Below are 11073 nucleotides of genomic sequence, written 5' to 3'. Positions count from 1 at the left end.
GGCTACCCACTGATGTTCAACTCCGTACACTTGTAATTATGAAAATTGGGGGAAATTTGCCTTCGTAGAGGACTTTTTGATGGAACTAACCCCCCATTTGCGGTACAGGGAGAGGAAGACAGCGAGAACTGCCTACTGTTAGCCTGACGGCAAAGGGACTCCGTCTAGCACTGAGGATATTTGACGTCAGTAGGGGAGAGTGGGGTCAATTGTAACAGGGTACGATTGTAACAGAGCAAAAATTTCGAGTGTCGGGTTCTAGATTTGGTTCCTAGGTGGCGCCAGGGAGTATTTAATAAATCTACGCGTACACCTGGCAACCATTTTTATGTACTTTTGAAAGAGTTACATCACAAAAGATATTTTCACGCCACGCAAGTACTTTTTTTGGTATTAGAATATTATATTGTAACAAAGTAATTTTGTTTAAACAAATAAAAATTAGTAACCGAATATGTAAGTGGACACCTTAATTAACATTTCAATAAAAAAAAGATTAGTTTTGCTAATTAACTAGCATTGTTTTTAACAAATGAAGCTGAAATGGCGTCTTGGGGACAATTGTAACAATAAGTAAAGGGACGATTGTAACAGCTGAAAATAAATAATCTTATGTTTACAAACCATTACTTAACTCTTTAAGAACCACCAATAGTTTCCTATATCATTTATATTATGTTGCATGTGCATTATTTTATTTGTCACCTTTCACAGCATAAATTAAAATTTTTAACCCCTTAAAGTTAAAAGTTTAACCCTTTAGGTCTCTGCTCATTATTATTTTTACTCCTAAAATATCACTACTATTTTGATCAATAAAAAAATATATCACAACTATAATAATATGTTTAATTAACTATGTTTTAGTTGAATTTATGAACTGTTACAATTGACCCCGTAAGTGGGGACAATTGTAACAAGTGCACGACTGTCAAAAATTGTTAATAACTAATATAATAACATTTAAAATAAGGTATTTATTTTTGTTTCTAGTAGAGGATAGTCTACTTTACTCGTCTGTCAATTAATACTAATAATATATTGGATTTTTTGTTAGTTAAAAATAGTTAAGTAAGAAATGTTACAATTGACCCCACTCTCCCCTACTGTGGTCGGTGCAAGCCGGATTCCTCTTGACCAGCCATCGCTGGTATTCTAACTCATTAGAAGACGAACGCTCCATCCCCATCGTGGCTCAAAATAATTATTTTATAAAAATTCAAAAAACTAAGTTTTCTTTTAAATTTAAACCCCTTTATTTTGTAATATCTTTAAGCTTGTATGATTTTGAAAAGAGCGCATTAAAGGGTAATTCAAATTATTGGCATGATTTTTATCGAGAGCTCAAGATAGCATACTATCTTTTTTTTCTGTACATTTTAGCTCAAGAGAAAAGTAAATTATAAAAGTTATTTGAATTATTTCACAATGTCTTTGCTCCCGGAAAAAATTCAGAATCTTAAGTGAAACAAAAAATTGTGCATTGATCGAAGTAATCAGAACTACCTACATCCCTTCAATTATACTTAAAAAATATTTCATTATGTTATATGATATTATCAGTATCAGATTTATTATTTTTATACTGTCCTTCAAAATTTCTAAATTAAGTTACGCTTTCTTACTCAGAATTTGCTTTCCACGAAGACAAAATGATTTAAGGCATTAAATTACATTGTAGGAAAATAAATCGTTATAAAAGCTAAGAAATAAAAACCTTGACATGACGTTAAAAATAGCCGCATCAAACAATTCGAAGAAATATCCGATCATTATAAAATCAAATAATAATACAAAGAAATAAAAAATACATTTTGCTTAAAGCTATTTTTGGAAGAAAAAAGGACTTTTTTCGAACACTGTATTGAAGATTTGAATTATATCATACGGAATGTTCTGCTATGACCATCTTTAATGAGTATTTTTAGAATCGTTATCAAAGTCAACAAAAAGTATACACATTAAGAGTTTCAAATTAATATTTAGTCCATGGAAAAAGTTTTCGAAATCTAACGAATCATTACTAAGAAAGAGAGGATTGAAAAATACAAAACCTGTTTGTTGTCGGAGAAAAAAAAGAGGAGTTAAAAAGCACGGGTTTTGTATGTTTTTCAAAAATGCTTTTTCCTCGCATAATAACATTTCTTTTTACTTAGTTTTCGACAAGGATTTTAAAAATATATATTAATGATGGTTATTACAGAACAACCAGTATACATTATTATATTACGTGCAAATAAAAAACGTTATCGATTATACACTTAAGTTTTCTCATAATTTATATTGTCTCAAAAAGTTTTTCACGTCTTGAGAAGTATTGCTCCACATGCCAGAGGAATGTCAAAATTTTGATCAGGCTTAGACGTGTTTATTTTAATCAGATAACCGTACCGTGGGAGCCCAGTGGTTAGAGAATTGGATTTCGGTCCGGAGGGGCCGAGGTTCGATCCCCGACTCCGCTAAGACTTACTGAGTACATGCGATACACGTGCCCTCAAAATCTGTGGAATCGAAAGTTCTGTAGTCGGTTTCTGAGCAGTAGTATGGATCACAGAGATCTGAAGAATTCTTCCCTTTCAAATATATAAATTGCGAAAGTGACCTCACAAATGAGTGGTTCTGCCATTTATTCAAAGAGTTCTGAGCTAAAACGTACTTTCACCCTAGCGGTGCTCTTTTTCTTCAATCGAAAAGCGTTCCCTCCTGACTTAATTCACAAAAGGCCAATATCTGGCAAGCTTGGTTTGTTAAAGTGTAATTAGAAACATTAACAACAACATGTAAAATACCGATTAGGGCCCTTCAAATTTTTAACGAAAATTGGAAGATTTAAATTATTATTAGCAATTTTGATAATAATAATGCTTTTCTGAATCAGTGCTTTCTCATGCAAAGCAATGGGAATCAATGCAAAACAACTCCAATCATGTTTATTCGGGCTTAATACTATTTCTTAAATAATATTTAATTCTTCTTTAACTTAATTCTTCTTATTTATATTTAAATTAAAAGTGGTGTGGGGTGCTTTCTTTTGACAATACGTTTAATTGACATGCATTGGAAAAAGATATTAAAGCATGTAAAAGTGTCATTCAAACTTACATAAATTTTGAGATCTTTTTGAGCCCTGAAATTTTTGTCAACATCATTAATCTAAATATTATGTGGTTAATTGTATAATTGTGTCCATCATCGTTAAATTTTATAATCTAATAATAAATAAGAATGAGCTTTTCTTCCTAAATATAATTAATTTCATTGCTTTCTATCTTTCATTTCCTTGAAGTACTCCAAAAAATATTTTGGATAATACTTTCTTTGTGTTGTCTTCATTGACTGCTAGACAGACATAAATTTAGATTAAACATTTGCTAAAAATCATTAAAATTGAAGTAAATAAAAACTTGATTTATTAAGAGATATTATAAGAGGTCACTTTAAAAGGAAACTTACTTTTATTTGTGTCAAAATGATACAACACTTATATTACCCTAGAAGAAAAAAAGTTTATTCGCATAAAAGACAAAAACATTACAGGTAATAAGAGTGAACAGCTCATAAATGTAGAATAATTATAGTTGACAGTTACTTATTTGAGCCTAAATTGCTAGGCATTTTCTAGGATACTCGTCATTTCTCAGAAAGCCTTATAATTTTGTCTAACTTTTTTTTTATCCTAATCAAAATAAAGGCACTTATTTATTTGTTTATATAGAACATATTGTACAAATGTCTTTTCGGAACATGAACATGCAACAGTATTTATAATTTTTAAATTTTCTAACTTGTCACTCTTATATAATTTTTATTTATTTCATTTGAAATTTATAAGGGTTGTCCCTAATTATTTATTCAACTTTTAAATACCGTACATTTCCGAATATAGGTTGAGAATTTTTGAAAAATTTCATAAACTGAAGTAGAGGATTAATTTATAATTCGATCAGTTAACTTTTCCCTCAATCATCGTTAACAAAAATATTTTTCCATCATTATCGATAAATGGCAAAATATCAACAACTTAAAAAAACATATCAGTGCATGAAATAACAGTTGAAAATAAAGCACTCAAATATAACAATTGAAAAGGAATACTGAAAAATGATAATAAAAAAAAGTAGAGGAAAAAGATTTTTCACTGCCCATTTATTCTTATTAAACAGTAAATTATTAAAATCGCAAACTAACAGAAAAAGTTAAACATGCTAGCTTCAGAATTCAAATATCTCTGTCTGCTAGCCTCTGATTTACTTTGGCTTTTTGCCAAGTTGAACTGTTGATGACGTCAATCTGGGATAAAGGGCTTGAGGAGTAGAAAGATCTAAGTTATTAAGGTTTTTGTTTATTTTTTATTATTATTATTATTATTATTATTATGGGACAACAAGATAACTCCTTTTGGAAATCCCACCCAGAGCAGTCCAAACATAATGACTTGAAACAAAATATAACTAGTGGAATGTCTTTAAAGTTTTTGGAATGGATTGAAGATGATGAGTATAAAATGTGTGTGAGAAATAAGTATTTTAAGTTTACATGAATTACAGTAAAACCTATTAAGTTAACCATTCTTGTAAGATGACCACTTGTCTAAGGTTCCCTATATTATCAAAAACCACATTTATTCTATATATTAAAAAAGAGCAAAACATTTGTATCATGTATGTTGACCGTTGAAATAACTCAAATTCGTCTAAGGGTATTATTAAATACTATTCCAAACACTTCATAAGTTGACCAAATGAAAAATTTAGTAATCATACATTTAATCTTACATTTGAATTACACTCGCGAAATAGTAATAAAATCTAATCTAAATCCTATTATAAGCATATAGGAAAACTATTGGAAGCAAGCTGCGGGAAAAAGCTTCATGGAAAGTTCAACCATATTAGTAATATGAAATTCAAACCTTAGAAGAAAAATTAGTTCACATAAGCCATAAAGCTCCAAATACTGAATTTTTTTCAAAATATCAAAATGCAAATAAATTAGGGCAGGATTACTCAAGATTTCACAGTAATCCTGTCATAATTTTTTGCATTTTGATATTTTGCAGCAGCATTTGATGCTTCATAGTTTACTCTACGTTTACCCCTAAACTCAGTGTTTTTCTGTGCTTCAAATATTAAATTACTAATAGAAGTAAAAAAGAATTTTCCTTGAAGGGTCTGTCCCACTACATACCATCCTTTATTTTTTTTTTAAAAAAGTGTATTAAGTGAAGTTTATGGTGTATTTTATTCACATGCTGGATCTTGTGTACCGATGCATTGTGGGCCAGAAGACTATGATCTTCAGCCAAAAGTGAAAAATTAATTTTTCAACTAAAATATGTGTAGGCAGTTTTAGTGTATCCCAAATTAAGTATTCATAATCATTCCAAACATCATAATTTACTTTTTGGTCCGACGTGAGTACAATTTAATGAAAAATATGCTAAAAGAATTGTTTTAAATGTAACTTTTAAATTTTTATTTCAGAAATATATATAGGAATTTCACCTTACTGTTACATTTTTAGCAGAGTAATTAGTGTTAAGTTATAGTACAATTTTTCAATTTGCTGGATTAGTTAATACTCTTGACAAACTTATAGTTTATATCTTATCATTTGACATCCTACAATGTTTGAATGACTTTCGAATATTAATTCCAAAAAGTTCCACGAGGTAATTAGCTAAACTTCTTTTTTTGTTGTCTTCTTTGATATTTCTTCTTTCGAAAAAACCTGCCCCATTTTGCCCGTATTGCAAAGGTGGACTAACTATACCGAAAAACAAATATTATGTTTTTTTTTCATGTTTTCGCGTTATTTTGTATGGATATTCATATAAACTGTTATTCTAATATTATTATTCTAATATTATTATTATATTATTATTCTAAATGAAGTTTATTTAATGTGAAAATTGCATCTCACCATCTGAAATTCTTTTTTTACGCAATACCACACATTTTATCCAGTATGGATTTGCAGGAGCGAGCATCAAAGCAAAAAAAAGACATTTTTTTCTGATGAGGTCATAGCTGTATTGGATTTGCCTAAAATTCCACAAACAAATTGCGATACAGAATTACAAGATGAAGATGGAATAGAAAATTGGACGGAATTAACTCTTTCAACGGAATATCAGTCAACAGCTTCTGAAGGCGAAGATGACGAAAATTAAATGTCGATTACTTAAACATCGAATTAAAATCACAATTTTTTTTTATTTTTCATAACAAAAACAGTGAAATATTTCATTTCTTATGTTAAATAATCAACGAAAAAAAATTTACTGATTATATTGTTTAATTTTTATGACCGAACATTGTTTTACTAATTTTAAGTCATATTTTTTATACATTAATAAAAAATTAATATAAAATATTTTAAACGATTGTTATTATATATATTACTTCGGAAATATAATTTGCTTTTCAATTTTAATATGAAATTACGAAAATTATTATATTTTCATTGTTATATTTAATTATTTAAATGTACTATATTATTTTTTTATTTTTGCTCGCCATATTTCAGCCACCATTTTGTTTTTTGGGGGGTATTTTTAGTGTATTTCAAAATTTCAACTATGAATTCAATTCACCTGCACATAAAAACCCCTTAATACAAATTTTGAAGCAAATTTTATGGAAATACTAATTTTGACTTCGAAACCTTGGATGCTGGTCCACTGTGCGATGTCTAAAGATAATATTTAGAATAAATGCTTAGAATAACAATATATTCATATTTAATTTCTTTCTTTTAACCAATCAGTTGAATATTACGTGTATATAATAATCTGTATTTCATTCTGGTAATTAATTTTAGTTCTTAAAATTCATGGTATTTGATAAAAAATTTAAAAGTCATGCTAAAAAAATAATTACATTTATCTTTATTTTGATCGGTAACACATAAGAAATATCATGAGCAACGTGAATAACAGGATATTTATGAGAATAACATGATATTAGAACAAACAATGACTCACTCCAAGCTATAAGCTAATTTTACCATTACAGCAATGCATTATAAATGGTTAACTTGCAAAGGTTTTACTGTACTTAATTACAGAAAATAAAACGTACCATTGTAGATACAAATTTTATCATCAGTTTTTGTAATGAATTAGATATCTTACCTCATTTAACTTCTGTACGAAGTGAATGCTTATAGGTTTCTGAAGAAAAGTTTTCTTTATTTGCTCCAATTTGTCAACTTTTGAATTTTATTTCTTTTTCCATCCGGTTTTGTGAGTTCTTGTTCTAGAAATTTAAATTGAATGCTTTTCTAAAATTGATGTTACAGTCTAATGGCACTTGTTTTTGAATACAACCAAAGGTAGATATTGTGATCTCTTAATCTTTCTAGTTACAGCTCTTGTATGCAATATTTAGATTTCGCAACAAAATAAATAGCAATTGCTACTATGGCTTCTTTTTTTTCTTCTTTACTTTAAATCGGCTAATTCTGCACGATTTTAAGTGTGTATTTAAGGAAAAAAAAGTCAAATATCATACTAATGTATCCAGATGATCAAAGAGTCCAGATTTGTCTTCCACAGCAGATAATCTAACTCTAGGATTCCAAACTGAAAAATGTCTATCATATGAACCAAACTGAATATTGCTTAGGTCATTGTCTGCTTTAGATAAATCTTTTTGTAGCTTTTCAACGAAGTTTCGCTTTTCAGATAAAATTTTATCACATTCTTCCAATGTTCGCTCATTTTGTTCAATATCAAGTTTCTGAGTCTCGTTTAGTACTGCTAAACAACTTGTACTGTTTAAAGCCTCTTTTAGTAGTAGCGAATATTGAATGTGAGCAGAAAGCAATCTTATAATTCTTTCTTGCTTTTCAATTCGTCTGCTAATTTCCAAAATTTGCTCATACAACGCTTCCTCAGAGAAAATTTCTTCTTTCGATGATTTTTGGGCCATTACTTTCCTTCTCTTTTGTATGCCTCATCCAAAGTTTGAAACATTATATCAAGCTGGTTCTTTACATAATTACTTTCCTTCTCTTTTGTATGCCTCATCCAAAGTTTGGAACATTATAGCAAGCTGGTTCTTTACATAATTACTTTCCTTCACTTTCTCTTTTGTCTACCTCATCCAAAGTTACATTACAGCAAGCTGGTTTTTCATGTAATTACTTTCCTTCCATTTCTCTTTTATTTATCTCATCCAAATTTTGGAACCTTACAGCAAGCTGGTTATTTATGTAATTACTTTCCTTCTATTCGTCTTTTGCCTACTTCATTCTCAGTTTGGAGCATTGTAGCTAGCTGGTAATCCATACTAATCATTGATTAGAGCTTCCATCCTATGAAACCTAGGGAAAATGGCTTTATCACTGATCTATGAATATAATGATAAATATGAACACAATTAAACTAGTGATTTGCTAAACTATAGTTTGTCTACGGCAAGAACTCCCCCGCCATAAAGTCTGGGGCCACCCGCTGCTATGGAAACAAGAAGATCTCATTTCACACTAGGGCTAACACTGTGGACTGAAGAAAAAGATTCTTTTTCTCTCTCCGACACGAGCCAAACCCTGTCCTAAACAATGACCCCATACCCCTACCTGAAACAGCTATACCTCGACTTCGTTACCATAGTCACCGCCACGGGTCAAGACAAATGGCTAGGGGAGTTCTTACTTCAGACAAACTATAAGAAAGGCATAGTTTGTGAGTCTCATTATAATTCCTTACATTTGTTTGGTTTCGATCCAAGTTTTCTTATGAAATTTACTTTTCAAAGAAGCAACTGTTAGTCAGCAAAATCAAATTTACCTGCACATCTTGAGCTTACTTTATAGAGTGTCCGTATAATGACCAATCTTAGAAAAATGGAAGAGATAGAACTGTGCGGTTTGCTGCATATTATATTTGTACATACATAGTAAACTATAGGGCCACATTGTATACCCCTAATAAGCCTATAATTATTTCCTCTGGTGGGGTACACTAGTACCCGGTAATATAATTTGTGGTCCAATATAAATATTATGGGTCAATATAAAGGTAAGATATCGGGCTATGTGTTGAAACAGAATATTGCCTTCGAATTTCCTCATTTTAAAGCTAATAAACACACTATTATATATATACATACATATTAAACTTGATTGTCATATTGTGTACCCCCTAATAAGCCTATAATTATTTCCGCTTAGAAAACAATTGACTGTCAAAAAATTTAAAATTAATTAAAAATTAAAAAGATTAAAAATAAATTCATCAACAAATAACTACTAACTGAAAATGTGCAGAATGCAGCAAAAAGTAAATTTCTATTTCTTTCGATTGTTCTTTAATTCATTTTTTTCAAATCATTAACCAGTTTTGGGAGACCTCATACGTTCATATAAGTCAAAGATTTTAAGCGTTCTAAGATGTATCAAAGATTTTAAGAGGCATCAATGATTTTTTTAGAAGCGTTGCATGATCTACCAAAGGTAATTTCAATAAATACACTGTAAAAAATTTCGAGTTATGTTGCCCCAAACATTGGTATTCATTTGCTGGCTACATAAATTGGAGCTCAGTTTCACTATATATTGGTGCTTTCACTAGTCCTAATTATCGTGAGAAGGTTGCACCAAAAATAGGTATTTTAAAAGGACCTAAAAGCAGAGAAAGGTTGCACCGAAAAAAAGTGTTTTGTAGGGAACTAAAAGCGATGAAGGTTGCACCATTATTAGTTATTTTTAAAATGCTGAAAAGCAGGGTAAGGTTGCCCCATTATTAAGTATTTTTAAAGAGCCAAAAAGCAGAGAAACTAAAAAGAAATTATTATTAAGTGTTTATAAAGATAAGAGAAGATTGTATCATAAATTGATATTTTATTAATCCTAAATTAAGAGAAAAGGTGCTATCATAAGTGGGTTAGTTAATTAAACCAAATATGAATCAGTTACACTTTGGTGTAACTTTCCCTTATTATTTAGTATGCAAGTAGAGCACCATATTTATATAAATTAAATTATAATTTAATTATTTAAATCTATAAAAGTAAGCGAAACTATTTTTATTATATATATATATATATATATATACATTTCTTCACATTGATATATATGTAAAATTAAAATTCCTTTTTCCTCGTGCAATTCGTTCAGATGCTTTGGAATAAGTACCACTAATGTTTTAAAGAATAATAATTTTGAGCTGAAGCAAATTCTTATTACTATGTATTCTAAAATTATTTTATTATTTAAAAATGAAAATAATATTTTCACAAATAAAAATTTATATAAAAGAGTAGACAAATATTGGATTGGTCAAGCCCTAATCTCTAATTAAGGAAACATTCCAATATTAATTACATTGGCGTAGGGAAATAATAAATTAGAAGTAAATTAAGAAATGTAAAAATAATTGCATACCGTAAACCGGGGCGAGTCTACCCATTTTAGTTTTATTTAATTTTCACTATTTTAAATTGCAAATAAAAAAAAATTTTACCGACGGAGGACTTAGTTCAGACTCTAAGGAAGATGGCGCTGTAGTAGTTTGATCCGTTTTTATTTATTTGGTGTCTTTTTAACCGACCTGTTCAAACGTCTTTTGAGAGATTTGTATTGAAAATCAGCAAACTTTTAGTTGGTGCTCCGTAAGTATATTATTATTATTACTATTTTCACTTTGGTTAAGTGATAAACTTATCTAAGACTAAGATTACATTAATTTTATATGAAAAAAAAAACAAAAAGAATGTAAGTTTTGCTGTTGTTTTCAAAAAGCCAGAATTCGAGGGGCGAGTCCACCCATTCGTATATAGTTTTAATAAAGCATAATAATATAATTTGGAACTTTGTTTATATTAAAATTAAGTCATTTTAAATGAATTTGAGTATATTATTTTAATTCTGCATTGATAAATTTATCATTAATGAGAAAATTTATAGGTTAAATGTAAATGTAAATGTAAAATATGTTTATTTTACCTATTTTTTCAATTTTTATATTACAAAATTAACTTTTTTTATTTAATGCAAGTTAAATAAATTATTAGTTATTATTACAGAAGGTTCGAAATTATATTCGCAAAACAAATGGATTTAAATGTT

This window comes from Parasteatoda tepidariorum, chromosome X1 (genome assembly GCF_043381705.1).
Source record: "Parasteatoda tepidariorum isolate YZ-2023 chromosome X1, CAS_Ptep_4.0, whole genome shotgun sequence".
Classification (NCBI taxonomy): domain Eukaryota; kingdom Metazoa; phylum Arthropoda; class Arachnida; order Araneae; family Theridiidae; genus Parasteatoda; species Parasteatoda tepidariorum.
This window is presented reverse-complemented; position numbering follows the sequence as displayed.